General features: G+C 40.8%; 1 protein-coding gene across 3 annotated transcripts in view; it reads left to right on the plus strand.

Annotated features, from left to right (window-relative positions):
* The window catches only part of LOC148017077 (uncharacterized), a 242,764-nt gene that overhangs the window by 906 nt on the left and 226,470 nt on the right, over positions 1 to 15,388 (plus strand). The window lies entirely within an intron of this gene.

Genomic DNA, 15,388 nt, shown 5'->3' on the forward strand with positions numbered 1-15,388 from the left:
AGAAGGGGTGAATTTGCTTCAAGGAAATTGTGGGCACCTAAGAAGTTCGTCACAAACCATTCTTCATTCCTTGCCTCAAACTTTTTGAGTCTTTATTATGAGACTCATGATTGGTGACACTTTTTCGCATATTTACATGTGCCTGGTTTGTTAACCTGGCTGCTGGGTGACCTTTCTGGTAGAGTGGCAAAGAATCTTGGTTAACTGTCTAAAAAGTGACCTTGGGAGGTACGGTGATAAGTCGGCTGGTTAATACAGAGGCTGAAACTGATGTGTGGCAGTCAAGCAAACGTGTAAAGAAGCTGGGGAATGTTTTGTAGAGCAAAACATAGCACTAGGTGGCTAAGAAACACAGGCAACAGGCATGATACCAAAATGATGTTAGCATACTAAAACACAGCTGTTTCAATACAAGTGGCCCCACACTTTGACAGGGGTGACAGTTGGTCACATGGAGTGTCACTCAAATTACTCAAAACATATATTTATCAGTTGGTTCTGGCTGGAGATATGACTATTTTAAATACACTGCATGCCTGCGTTTAGGAGTTGAGCTACTTGCCTCCATTGATGGTGCAATTTACCTGATTCAGTGTTTAGCAAGTGTAAGAGAACTACGAGGCCATAGCAGCTACATTGAGCTCTAATACAATAATGAGAGAAACAGATGAAAACTCAGGCTTAGAGAACAAATCTGACCTATGAGAAACCCACATTGTACTTTTTTTTGGTAGTAAGACACACACCCTTGAACACCCACGACGGGAGTGCCTCCCTCCAAGTATTGGCCAAGAGCCATGCCATTATTTTCGATGACCACCAGTCTGCCACTCGTCCGTCACCTCGACCGGTTTTTGATGTAAACATTTTTTAAAGAAAAAAAATAAAATTTTATTCCGGATTCATCTCTGGGAAAGGCACTTTTGACCCAAGCAGGCATAGTAGTCTACTACTATACATGTTTGGGACACGATTGATGCAAAAATTTCTTGGCAAATAAGTTAATAATTTTGGGGCTTTTGGGTTTTGTGAAGACATTGGTACACGTAGAGCAGGTGCAGTCTGAAATAGGCTGTTTTTGAGCATTTTGGGGTAAGAAATTTTGGGGCTTTTGCTTTTACAGTGTTGCTGAGCATTGAATGCACCTTGTACTGCGTGTGTTCAGACAGTTTTGATAGTGTACTTCAGTTTGCTAATTTCATTAAGCTATTTGTTGTAATTTCTGAAAATTTTGAGATTTCTAGGTTGGTCGAGCTTGGACATTGCTCTTTTGCTCCTTTTGGCATTGATTATCATGGCAAATCAGGGAGGTAATGTATTTTCCTATATATCCAAGGAGGGCAGGTTGGATGGTAACAACTATTTGTCATTCATGATGAAGAATGTGTTGATTGCGAAGAATCTTTGGGACCATGTAAGCGGAGAAGAAGTTAGGTCCGGAGTCGTGGCTTCTGCTACTTCTCCTCCAGCAGGACGTGGATAACGGGCAACTCAGCCTATTCAGTCTGCTTCACTTCAGCCACTTCCCTAAAGATCAACAACTCAAAAGGTATGGGATACATGGGATGCACAGGCTTTGTCGATGATTGCATTGGCAGTTCAACGGTCTATTATCCCTCACATTTAGTTTGTAGCTTCTTCACGAGAAGCCTGGCTGACTTTGGAGCAGATGTTTGCTAGTAAGAACGAGACCTGCATCTCTTTCTTTAAGAAGGAGCTTGAGACATTGAAGATGAATGAGGGTGATTCTATGCAAGATCACCTAAACAAAATTCAGGACTTACGTGAGCAGCTTATGAATGTTGATGAGTATTACTCAGACGCACAGGTGATATCTACTACGTTGAGTTCATTGCCACCCTCGTACTTGGCCTTTCATACGACCTTGAACCTCACTACGAGGATTGTCCCACAACCGATTACTTTTCTTCAGCTAGTCAGTTTGCTCTTAGAGGAGGAGAAGATAAGAATAAATAGTGGTGTGGATGTTATAGCCTCTGGCTAGGCTTTTATGGCAAGACAAAAGGGCAAGGACAGCCAAGCAAAGAATGCTCCACAGAGCTTTGGGACTTCAGGCACTTCACAGGGTAATAAAAAACAAGGGGACATACAAGCCAAGAAGGGCAAATGCCATTATTGCAAGAAGCCAGGCCACTACATCACTGAGTGTAGAAGGTGTATAGCCAAGGGGAAGAAGAATGAATCAGGGATGTTTGTTTTTGATGTTCCTTCCACTGCTACTGAGTAAACGCCCTTTGTTATAGACAGGGACTATTGGTTTTATACATACGGTTATGACTCTTCTTGGGCTGATAGAGGATTTAGCTCTACTGAGGATGTTGGCACATGGTTTTTTGACAGTGGTGCTTCTAGGCACATCACATCTCGCAGATATTTGTTTGCTTCTGTTGGTTCAGCCCCGTTTGGCAAGCTGTACAATGTGCCAACAATGCATCATATCTTGTTAGAGGTATCGGGGAGATTGATGGCTCTGTTCTCTGCCTACAGGATGCTTTGTTTGTACCAAGCATAAAGAAGAATTTGTTATCTATTTCTTCTTTGGTACGGTGTGGTTTGCAGGTCACCTTTGATGATAACATGCATGGTGTGAGATAAGGAACATATGACTTTGGTCTTGACTGGTACTCTATGTCATGGATTATATGGGTTGGATGCTCTTATAGTTGATGAGCCGACATACTTAGCGTCCACTCTTACTCATGTTATGTTACAGATGGAGTTATGGCATACTCGCATGGGGCATGTAAACTATGGTAGCTTGATGCTTTTATAGCGTACACAGATGCTAGATGGATTACCTCTTTTGGAGACCTCTTGGGTACTTATATGAGGGATGTATTTTGGGGAAAATATATCAGTCGTTTTCTCGTGATGTTGCTTTTATAGCCACAGCTAGGTTACAGTTAGTACACTCAGATGTATGTGGCCTTATGCAAACAAAGTCATTGGGTGGGTGTTACTATTTTGTGACTTTTATTGATGACTTTACTCCCTTTTGCTGGGTCTATTCTTTAGTGAAAAAGCTAGAAGTGTATGATGCATTTTTGGCTTTTGTAGCACTTGTTGAGAACCAATCTGGCTGTAAAGTGAAGATTCTTCGTTCGGACCGAGGGGGGGAATATATGTCCTCTGTGTTGAATTCTTTTTTAAAGTAGAAGGACATTGTTCATCAGTTCACTATTACTTATACTCCACAGCAGAATGGGATTGCAGAGAGAAAGAATTGGTCACTCATGGAGATGACTAGATGTATGCTGAAAGCAAAGAGCTTGTCACACAATTTTTGGATGGAAGCCATTATGTGTGCTTGCTATATTTTGAATAGATGCCCCACCAAAGCATTAAAGAATGTCACACCAAATGTATTAGGGTTTTCTCGCGAAGAAAATTAGATCTCTCTCTCTCTCTCTCTCTCATCTTGGCTTTCTCTCACCTTCTCCAACCCATTCTCATGCTATTTCAACATTTCTCAGCCATTTTCAAGAGATCTTAGCCAAATTTGGTGGACAGCAGAGAGATCCTTGTTGTAAGCCCTAAAATTTTATAAAAATTAAAATTTAATAGCCACCTTGGAACCCGTGCCAATAGAATAAGGCATCATACACTGAAATTAGTACTTGTAACTTGTATTGTCAGGGATTTTAGATGCCCAGCTATCCATTGTAAATTTGGGGCGGCATTTAGCCAGTTGGGGTCTAGTTAGAGCAAGTCTTGGGTGAAAATCGAGGGGCAAATTGCTCAATTTATTAATTGATTGTTGGATTAGCAAGGGGCTTTTGGATCAGCTAAGGAGATTGTGGAATGTGGACTTATAATATATCCATTGGCAATTGAAGTTAAAGAAATACCGAAAGGGGTACCAGTTTTGGGGCCAACAGGGTGTTTACTATCCAAGATTATTAGGGTAAATTGTGCATTTCAGTTTATGATTATTTGCTAATTGTTTTAATTAAGTGCTTAATTAGTGAATTACCTTCCTTTCCAAGAAGAAAGGTTGGTTTCATAGTTTCATTGCCGGGATACTACTTAAATCTTGGATTTGGTGGGCTTGAGGCACTTGATTGCAAGACAAAGCTTTGTCCTAGTGCTGATTTTTGCTCTCAGCTGGAAATTACAGCAATATGTCTACATACAATGAGATGGAATCAAGTAGTGATGATACTTCTCAGTATGGACACTCACATGGAGAAAAAGAAAATGTGATTGGACAATGCTCAGAGACCATGGACAACATGCTGAAAATGTTTCTGTTGGGCAAGATGCAGGGCCTTCAAGGCATAATAAGGCTGATGACCAGTAAAGTGAATAGGAATTTGATGACCACTTCAAGAATCGGATGAGGACAAGAATAAATTTCTTTGTTGAATTAGCAAAGGATTCTTTTATCATCCAATTTTTGAATGCTCCGAAGAAGGACAACAAGGGCAAGAAGAAGGGGACATCAAGGTGCATCGAAGGTAATGCGAAAGTCTTCACTTGAAGCTCCCAAAGATGCTAATGAAGCAAAGCAGTTGGTACCTACGAGACAAGGAATGGAAATGCAAGGCCATCATGGAAGTGCCAATCCAATGGATTTTGGATAGTTGGGCATCCATGCTATGATGGGGCAGCCGATATACTTTGGTGGTAGTACGATTTTTCATGCTATGGTTGGACAGGGAATGTATGGCACTAATCTCTATAGTATGTAGCAACCAATGCATAGTATGCATGGTCCAATGTATTTGGAAATGTGTAAAACCCTATGTATGGCAGCATTGGCTGGATGCTTGGGGCGCAAAGTAGCATGTTTGGTAATGCATTTGTACCCTTGAATGTTTATGGGGCTCAAAGAATGAGTGCTGGTCATGCAAATACTCCGTTTGGTTTTGGTTCTAATATAAATTCAGCAAATGCATACTTTTTGCAGCAGCCAACGTATGACAACTTGACACCCAAAGGGGCAACAAAAGACTATGATGAGAGTGGAAAAGTAGTGAAGTTTTAATCCTTCAATGGTGCACAAGATAGGCTGAAAGCTTTGACTTTCATTTAGTAGTTTAATGCAGTCTATTTACGGGGAGACTTCACTAAGTCCTCGAAAATTTGAAAAGCAGGCACTTTCTTAAAGGGGAATGCATTGCAATGGTGGTCCACTCATTTGATGCAAGGTAGAGCACTATTAACGTGAGTATAATTCAAGCATATGTTTGCATTGAACTGGTTGACGAGTACCTTTGAGGTGGACATCATAACAGCTTGGAATAAGCTAGATGCTAAGGAATGTAAAAATTTGAAGTAATACAATAAGAAGTATTGGGATGCATTGTTGCCTATCACTTCTTATCACCCTGTATCTCTTTATGAGCAAATGGAAAAATATATTTGTGGGTTGCCTAAAGGAAAAAGGGATTTTTGTATAAAATCCATCGTATCTAGCATGTCTCAGCTCATAGAGATTGCTCGTATAGTAAATACCTTGTTGTATGGAAAGAATTGAGACTTTCTAGGAAGGGGAGAGAAGTCAAATAAAAAGTTGTTTAAGGCTGAGAAAAGAGACAGATCTGAAAATTAACCTGAAAAGAGGCCAAAATAGGAAAGAAAATGCTCGAAAACATTGGCGTAATGCAAGGAATTGATGGTTGCAAATAAATGTTTAATTTGTGAATAGGAGAGTCATATTGCAAGGGAGTGTCCCAATAGACAGCAAACTAGAAAATCAGAAAATCAGGGAGATCCTAAGGAAAAGAAGCCCAAAACATGAGTGGGATTGGTGTATGATGTTGTGAATGACCAGCCCAATGATGATGCTACTGAGTTGTACAGAGCGTGGGGCAAAATTAACGATCAACATGCATTGATTTTCTTTGATAATGGTGTATGAGCCAACTTCATCTTTGTAGACATAGCAGCCCATCTAGGAATTAGAGAGGATGAGATGGGATCCATAGGGAAAGTTAGAATGGCATGTGAAGGCCATGTAGAGCTTGTCACACCACTCATTGGAAAGCTTTGATTGTATATACAGGGATATGCAGACAAGGAAGAGTTCTTCATTGCTCCACTTGAGGGTTGTGATGTATTGCTATGCCATGGTGCCACTATATGCATACAGTGGTTAATTCTCGTGCAAAAGAGATCACTATTTAGAATAAGGAAAATATACTTTTACTTAATGTAAAGTGAAAAAGAGGAATCTATTCTTGTTGTATTTGGAGCAGCTATTTTTAAAGCAATGAAAAATCATCTTTCAACGTATTTGGTTTTTACTAAGGATAAAGATTATAGTGAGAATGTTGGGAACATGTCTAAGTTAGAGAAGGATAGCTTGTCATTTTTGAAAATGTATGTTGATTATTTCTCTCAGTCACTTCCACGACAATTATCACCTGAAAGGCTTAAAGATCATGATATAGATCTTATTCCTAGAAATAGTCCACCTAGTAAGCTACCCCACAGAGTTAGTGTAGCCTAGTAGGAGGAGATTATGAGTCAAGCAAATGAGCTGTTAGAAAAATGATTGATTCAGTCCCACTTATCTTCTTTTTGTTTTCTAGTGGTGTTGGTGCAGAAAAACGATCATTCATGGCATATGTGCATTGATTATCGTGCTTTGAATAAGATCACGATAAAAAATTAGTTTCCGATCCCTCAGATCGATGATATTATGGATAGATTGTAGGGAGTAGTTATATTCAGCCGTATAGATTTGAAAAATGGATATCATTAAATACATATTAGACTTGAGGATGTGTTGAAGACAACTTTCAGGACATCTTTTGGGTTATATGAATTTCTTGTCATGCCGCTTGGACTTATGAATGCTCTTGCCACTTTTAATCGGGTAATGGATCACATCTTCAAGTCACATAGTGGATTTGTGGACACTTTCTTTGATGATATGTGATTGTCTATTCAAAGAATGAGGTAGAGCATAGAAGACACTTGGACATTGTGTTTGATGAACTGCGTATGTATAGGTTGATTATCAATGATAAGAAAAGTGAATTCTTTTTGTATAAAATTCTTTTTTTGGGTATATTGTATTAGTTGATTGTATTCGCATGGACCTTGCAAAGGTCGAGATAATACGATCATGGCCATCTTTAAGAAATGTACATGAGATCCGCAGCTTCTTGGGTTTATGTTCTTACTATAGGAAGTATGTATGCGGGTTTGTTGAAATTGCATCTCCATTACATGCTTTACAGAAGAAGAGTGTGCCATTTAGATGGACAACAATGAAAATTTCAGCATTTGAAAAGTTAAAGGAAAAGATGACTTCAGATTTTGTGCTTGTGTTGCTTGATCTACGAAAGCCATTCGTTGTTCGTGGCAATAGCATTGGGGATGTTCTTATGCAGGATGGCCATTATGTGACTTATGAAATCCGAATTCTCCACGGCGTAGAGAAGAATTTGTAGGTCTATGAGAAAGAGCTCTTGGTTGTAATTCATGCATTGTCTATGTGGAAATATTATTTGTTAGGGATTGATTTTATAGTGCAGACTGATTATCAAACATTGAAGTATTTTCTGATGTAGACAAAGTTTTTAAAGAAACATATTAGATGGGTTAATTTTCTCTCAATGTTTCATTTTAAGATAGTAAATATTGATGGTAAAAAGAATATTGTGGTTGATACATTGTTCTGTAAGCCACAAATTTCAGCCGTCAGCTTGGTTTATTGCATTGAGTTGGATGCCATGAAAGAGCAATATGCTATTGATTCGAACTTTGTTAATGTTTATGATCAGCTTTGTAATGGTGAGAGGTATGAGCACTTTGAGCTTGGAGATGGATTTCTAATGAGGTATAAAAAATTGTATGTCACAAAGCAGTTGAGACTCAGAGTTGTCACTGAAAGTCATGCTCCTCCGCATGCAGGATACAGAAGGATTAATGCCACAGTCAAGGTAGTGAAAAATTTCTTTTATTGGCTAGCTTTGAGGCGTGGTGTAGAATAGTTTGTCAGGATATGTATCGTATGTCAAAAGGTAAATCATGATAGGCAAAAGATATTGGGCATGTTGCAGCCCTTGCCTAGTCCTTCAGATAGATGTTGGCAGAGCATTGCAATGGATATTATTTTTGAGCTTCCTAGGACATCTACAAGGAATGATGGGATATGGACTATTATTTGCAGGTTTAGCAAACAAGCCCATTTCATTTTGGTGAGGGAGAAACTAAAGATTGATCATATGAAATGCTTGCTTTTGCAACATATCTTGAAGTATCATGGTATGCTAGAGTGGATTGTCATTTATCGCGACCTTTGGATGACTAGTTCATTTGGGAAAGGGGGGTTTGAGAATATGGGTATCAGGCTGAAATTCTCATCATTCTTCCATCCATGGACAAATGATTAGTCTAAGGAAGGCAATTTCATAGTGTCAGATCTTTTGAGGTGCTATGTTTTAGACCACAAGACATAGTGGGAGTAGTATTTGCCATTAGTTGAGTTTGCATATAACAATACAGTGCATTGTTCCATTGACAAAGCTCCATTTGAGGTAGTTGAGAATAGTAAGAAGGTAGCACCTATCTTACAGACTAAGGATAAGATCTTTGAGGCTGTTTGTTATGTGGAAAACTTGGATGTAGCCTATACAAAGACAAAATATGCACTTCAAAGATCACAAGACAAGCAAATAAAGATAGTTGATCGCCATAGACGTGCTTTGCAATTTATGGAGGGGGATTATATATTGTTGCGATTTGAAAAGGTAAGGCTGAAAAAGATGAAAGAAAGAGAGAGGTTGTATCCGAAGTTAAGTATGACGTGCTTTGCAATTTATGGAGGGGGATTATATATTGTTGCGATTTAAAAAGGTAAGGCTGAAAAAGATGAAAGAAAGAGAGAGGTTGTATCCGAAGTTAAATATGAGATACTATGGGTCATTCCAGGTGTTGGAAAAGATTAGCAATGTGGCATATTAGTTGAAAGTACCTCCACATTGATGGATACACAATGCCTTGCATGTCAGTTTGTTAAGGCCTTTTTGTGGTGATGTGCAAGATGATGTATTTGTTGAAATTTACCTTGAGGTTGAGAAGTTGGATGAGATTTTGGTACTTTAGTAGATCTTGGCACGTAAGCAGAGATAAGTTAGAGGTAAAGTTTTTAGAAGATATTTTGTGAAGTTTCAAAATTATTAACCAATGGATGCAAAATGGATGGAAGAGGATGACTTGGTAGACCATCCTCAATTGTTGCAGCTTTATCTAGATGCCTTTCAATTAGAGTTGACTTCACCTTGGGGGCTTAGTCAGGTTCAGCAAAGGCTGCCTCTTTGCATTCTCTCTCTCTCTCTCTCTCTCTCTCTCCTGCTATCTTTCCTTCATTGCATCTCTCTTTCCATTAGGAGGGCAATGGTGTCACTTAGAACTTTGAATACTGAACGTCTCACCTCTGTCCCATTAAGCAAGAGTTGGCTGTGAGTTAAAGAATATAAGGCTGTGATACCTTTGACCCACCACTCTGGAATCCCTATTTCTTGAAATAGAGTAGTAAAATAATGCCCTGGTTTTTGGGGTGCTCTAAAGCTATGGACTCCAATAGGTAAATGTTGTCCATGATGTTGTGGTTTTGGACAAATCCTGTTTGGGTTGGTTGGCGATCAGAAGAGACAATCATATATGCCCCACTGAGTAGTTTCTAATTTGTTTCCAGTACCTTTGGCAATGAGGTGAATCAACCTCTTAGAGAGTCTCTCTAGCATGTGTTTTGACGCTGTGATCTCTTTGAACTCTCAGAGAAAGCCTGCACTGAGAATATCCCAGTAGCTCAAGAAAAAGGTTCCATCCATCATATCTTGGACACTTGCTTGAGGGCATGCTGCTCAAGCTTTCACAAGCTTCTCCTTTGTGGAAGGGGCTGTCAAGGATCTATTCATGCTGTCAGCCCAAGTTGTGGTCTTTCTCAGTTTCTTCCTCCATATCTGACAGGTCTAGTGGTGGATCCCAATAGTGCTCTTCAATAATCTGTGGGCCTGCACACTCATGCTTACAGTTTAGGCAGTGAAATTCTGCTCTAATATGTATCTTATCTATCCACGCAAACTGATTTTGGCTTTGAACTCACATGCAAACATTGAACACATGGAAGGGAAAACAGAGGAGTGAGAGAACTCGCAGAAAGCTTTGTTTCTTTTGAATGAGTTAAAAAACGGACTGAATATTATTTAGTTGGAGATTACTCAAATGGCCAAAAACTCCTCATATTAATATATATTCTAATCTGAGGGGATTTGAAGAACTTTTCCATTAACTATGGCCCAAGAACTAGATATGTTGCTCCTCCTCCACTTTAGACAGTGAAATCATCAACACACGACTTATCTATCCATGACAACTGATTGTTGCTTTCAACTCACATAAAAATATGAACATATGGAAGACGAGAGAGAGAGAGAGAGGACTCAAAGAAAGCTTCATTTCTTTTGAATAATCTTAACAACTGACTGAATATTATCTCATCAAAGATTACTTGAATGGCCAAAAACTCCTCATAAGGTAACATATTTCCAACTTGAGGGCAATTGAAGAGCTTTTCCAATAACTATGGCCCTACAACTACGTACCTCCTCTAGTTAATGCGACTCCAAAAGGAAGGAGAACCTCAGGATGTGTTGTTAAAAAGAGAATAGTTTATTGTTAAAAAGAACTTAGAGGTGTAGAGTGGTAACTCTAGCTGATAGTGAGCTGGTTGTTGAGCTAAAACATGCTTTCAGCTGATTGGCATTCTTAAACAATCCCAAAACACACTTAATTAATGAAAAACCCTAAAAAGGGGAGCGGTCCGAGAGAGTTTCAGTGGTTCCCCAAAAACTCTAATTCTTTGGGGCACCCTTCAACATCTATAAATAGACAGGCTGCCCCCATTCAACCTCATCCCTTTTTGCAGGTTTCATACCCTTGAGTGTAGATTTCAGCCATCAATCTATCTCTACGTGGTTGTCTAGCCTTCGAGATTGCTGCCACCTCTACATCAGCCCTTGCAGTGCCCTGGCGTCTTTCTCCAAGCTATAGCCCACTGTTTAGTGCCTTCCACCAGGTTGCATCTAGCATCTTCTAGCCATCACCAGTATCTTCATCACCTTTTGTAGCTTGCATTTGGTTCGAGACCAACTAGGTGATAGTTCCTACACACTCTAGCTCCTTGCGTTTGGTATCTGTTTCTCCAGGTGATAGGTGCTGGTGCTTCTCCTCATCCAGGCAACATTCACGGTTTGCATTTACACTCATCTGGGGCCCCCTTCTATCTCCACAACTTCTTCTACGTGCGTTTGGTGCTCCAGGTCCTTTTGGCATCATCGTTTTGCAAATTCCTCACTTTGACTGGTGGTCACAGACTTGGGATCCGTCTCCCGTGGACATCACTCTCCGACACTTTGCTTTGCCCTTGAGTATTTGTACACTTTTGCATTCATTTACAATATTCATTCACTTCAGAGTTGTGTTTTTCTCTCCCTTCTTGTGTTTGTGTTTGAGTTTTGAGTTTTGCGCCTTCTCTAGTTCCTATGATGTCCTATCAAGCTTCTCCATCACTAGAGGCCTTGAGACGGCATTATGGACTTAGTGAGGAGGATGATACTCCACCTTCATCGTCATCTTCTTTTTCTACTCCTATTTCAAATTTCCCCCACATGACAGAGGAGGACTTTGAGGAGTACTATTGCAACAAGTATGGTGATGTTTACACCCCTTCTACCAGTTTTACTACCACATTCGGACCGGTTGGTGAGGTTGGCCACCTCTTCGATTCCGGAGGATATATAGCATCCGGAACGTTTGGCGATCCATCTTCATTATCTCAGCTAGGTTCAATGTCAGGTTTGTATAATTCTTTTGAGTTGCATGAATCAAAACCCTTGCCTATTTCTTCTTTTTAGGTACAGGATCCAGATGGCTTTGGGTATGTGAACTTCAATAGAGAGGGCTCCCGAAGAAGATGTAATTCAGGTACATCTATAGCTTTTGTTTCATTTGAGCATGTAATACATACTTCTCAATTTCCTTTCATCCCACTCTCTTCCACATCGCACCTTGATCACCTTTGATCATCCTTTCAAAACCTTCGGTTACACTCCACATCTGCATCACACACACTAGGGGTTGGATCTTCCATCTCCGCTCCTAGCACTTTCTCATTCTCTACCTCTTTGCACCTTAGTACTTCGTTAGGGGGAATGTCACCCTTAACACAATGCTTCTCCCCTTTCTGGAAATGAGCACACCCATAGCACTTGGGACGACTGTGATGGGCATCCCTCTCACTATCCCCAGATTCACATCTCACATGACCACTCAGATGCAGGGGTTTCCATCCTTAGCTTATGGTGCGTCTTCACACTTTCCTTGGGTTACACGTATGCATGGATTCCCATCTTCTGCTCCATGTGTTCCCATCCTACCTCCTTAGATTACTCATGCGGCTTCTATGCCCATGCCTAGTCCGCCCATCCCTCCCTATGGATCCACCTTGCATACTCACTATATGCCTGATGGACACTCCAGGGCCCATTCCCAAGTGTACTGCACTTCCCCATCCTACCCACATTACACTTTTCCCCATTATCCATCACCTAGCACTACCACTCTTGTTGCAACGGGCAAAAATGCCTTCACGAATAAGACTCATTTTAACGGGTTGAATTTTACCACTTGGTCAAATTTCATGCAACAAGTGCTTGAGTCTCAAGGTCTTTGGGATCTCATCGTTAGTCTAGAGCCTATGCTAGACCCTTGACTAGCTCACATTGACTACATCTATCAATGGAGAGCCGGTAATGCCACAACCAACGTTGAGTTGATGCATGGATTGCTTTTTGAGTTTCACTCTTAGTTATAACACTTTCCACTCGCATCAGAGCATTAGAGTCACCTTCTTGATCACTATGCGGCGAGAGATCGCACTTGGCGTATAAATCTCGAATTTGAGTTTCAAGAGTTCTCTATTAAGGAAGGGGATGATCTGAAAGTTAAGTTGACTGAATATAGGCGGTTACTCGCCGAGTTCACCACTATTGGCTCTTTGAAGTTAGACGACGGTCAGGTTACATTCTTCTTGAATAAGTTGCGTGAAAAATACTTCAATTTCATTTAGCACATCATCTCACAGCCTAGACTTCCAACCTTCTAGGAGTTTAAGTGTCAGTTCTTGTGTTATGCGAGGTTGCACGATCAAGTCCACAAGAAATCCTCATCATAGCCTTATTTAGAGTAGAGGTGGTTGGTTGTCTCTTCTTCGGGAGGGAAAACCAACAATGGCAAGAACACACAAGATGCGAAGGCAAGCCACTTCAAGGGTGATACCTCCTCCTTAGACGGAACCAAAGAATTAAGGCTTATTTAGTTGCAACTTCTTTAGAAAAATAGGTTTTGCACACACTACCAGAGATTCGGCCATGTGGACAAGGAGTGTCGCTCCAAGGCTCAAGGTCTCCTAGCTAAAAAGCCTTAGCAGAGACCGATGCAACTGCACAGTCCAATGGGGCTATGGCTCTTCCACTTCTACTTCATGTGCTTCCTTAGCAACACTAGTTGTTGTTGTTGACATGTGGCATGCAGACAATATCAGAAGATAGTCTCTTTCACTACGCTTGAGGGATTGACTGATTGGTCTGTAGGTTCCGATCCCATTGCACTTTACGCATCCATCTCACCTCCCTCTCCACCTTGTCAGACGTTTCATTGTTAGAGATCTGCTAATGGGCGTACGCGATGGTGGCCACAATCTTAATCTAGCATCCATTTTTGTACTCTTAGAGTCGGACCCATAGGATTTGTTGTCCTTAGCTTTTCCATTCTTATGTCTTCCACTGCATTTACTTACACACATACACATTCATTGCATTGTACTTTCGGTTTGCTTTTTCTTTCTATTATGTTTTGCTTTGTAGCATCTCACTATTAACCTCTATGCTTGCAGATTCTTATATCTTTTGCAGGGTTCTGTATTTTAGTCGGGCTAACTTGCAGGTTTGCTTTGGTTCTTTTTGGGCTGGAGACGTGGGGATGCACACCGTTCCTTTCATGGTTTCATCATCCTAGGAGTGTTTGCTTTTCTTCTAGCATGGAGGCTTCCCCTCCAGAGATGGATCGTGCATCATCTCTCTTAATGCTATCATGGCGGTGACTTCTACCTTGCTCTTCGAGCAAGGTGCTTCATCCTTTTTATCATCATCATCATCCATTCATCATGGTTCTCGGCACCACACAAAGACTGACATTAGGCTCCTCTTCCTCCTTCAGTATCTATATCCAAGTTGAGAGGGGGTTTCTACCCTTCTTGGTATTCTATAGGCTTCAACACTTTGTCTTCGATATTGGCTTCTCTCTCCTTGTTGTACCTTTTCCCTTTGCCTTGTATAATTTCATTATCTTTGTACTAGGAGGCTTGGCCATGTGAATAATTTCTCCACAAGGAACATTGTCCAAGTTACACTTGCTGCATGAGCATTCTTCAGCATATAGTATACTTTGTATCTCATTGTGCAAAGCACCACTTGAGTGGATCCTAAGTTGTTTCCACCGGCGGTTGTTGCCACCACACCACTATACTCCTTCATCACATGGATACCTCATCACCTTTTTTCCCTTGTCATCCATACCCTCGAGTGGATGGGTAAGCTTGTACTGTTTTGTGATGTGTTGGGTATACCCTCCCTACTCTCGTCTTTTGGGTCACTGTTACTCAATCGGCCGCATCCCATGAAATTTAACTCACTCAAAAGAAAAAAGTTCAATGTGGTTCAATCCGCCTTTGTAGGGCTTGGTAGGCCATTGAGTAGCCGTTGTGCACCCTTTGTTCGATGCCCTGTCCTCTCTGGGGTGACTACTTGGACTTCCTTGGTAAAATAACCATCGCCTTTGTAGTCTTGGTAGGCCACTGGACAGCCGACGTGCACCCTTTGTGCGATACCCTGGTTGCTTTAGCGTGGGACGTCTTGGGGTAAGTAAAAATCAAAGTGATTGGCCTAACCTTTCGGCTTAGTTTTGGGATTGAGAGGGGGTGTTGAGCTAAAACATGCTTTTCAGTTGATTAGCATTTTTAAACAGCCCCAAAACACAATTAATGAAAAACCCTAAAAAGGGGAGCGGTCCGAGAGAGTTTCAGTGGTCCCCCCAAAACCTTAATTCTTTGGGGCACCCTTCAACATCTATAAATAGATAGGTTGCCCCCATTCAAGTACATCCCTTTTTCCCGTGGACGTCACTCTCCAATACTTTGCTCTGCCCTTGAGTATTTGTACACTCTTACATTCATTTACAGTATTCATTCACTTCAGAGTTGTGTGCTTCTCTCCCTTCTTGTGTTTGTGTTTGAGTTGTGAGTTTTGCTTTCTATGTTTGTGTCAGTCTCTTTGTGTTTCTATCGTGGTTG

This window comes from Lygodium microphyllum, chromosome 22, assembly GCF_053477565.2.
Source record: "Lygodium microphyllum isolate KBCC chromosome 22, Lygodium_microphyllum_v1.1.10, whole genome shotgun sequence".
Taxonomy (NCBI): domain Eukaryota; kingdom Viridiplantae; phylum Streptophyta; class Polypodiopsida; order Schizaeales; family Lygodiaceae; genus Lygodium; species Lygodium microphyllum.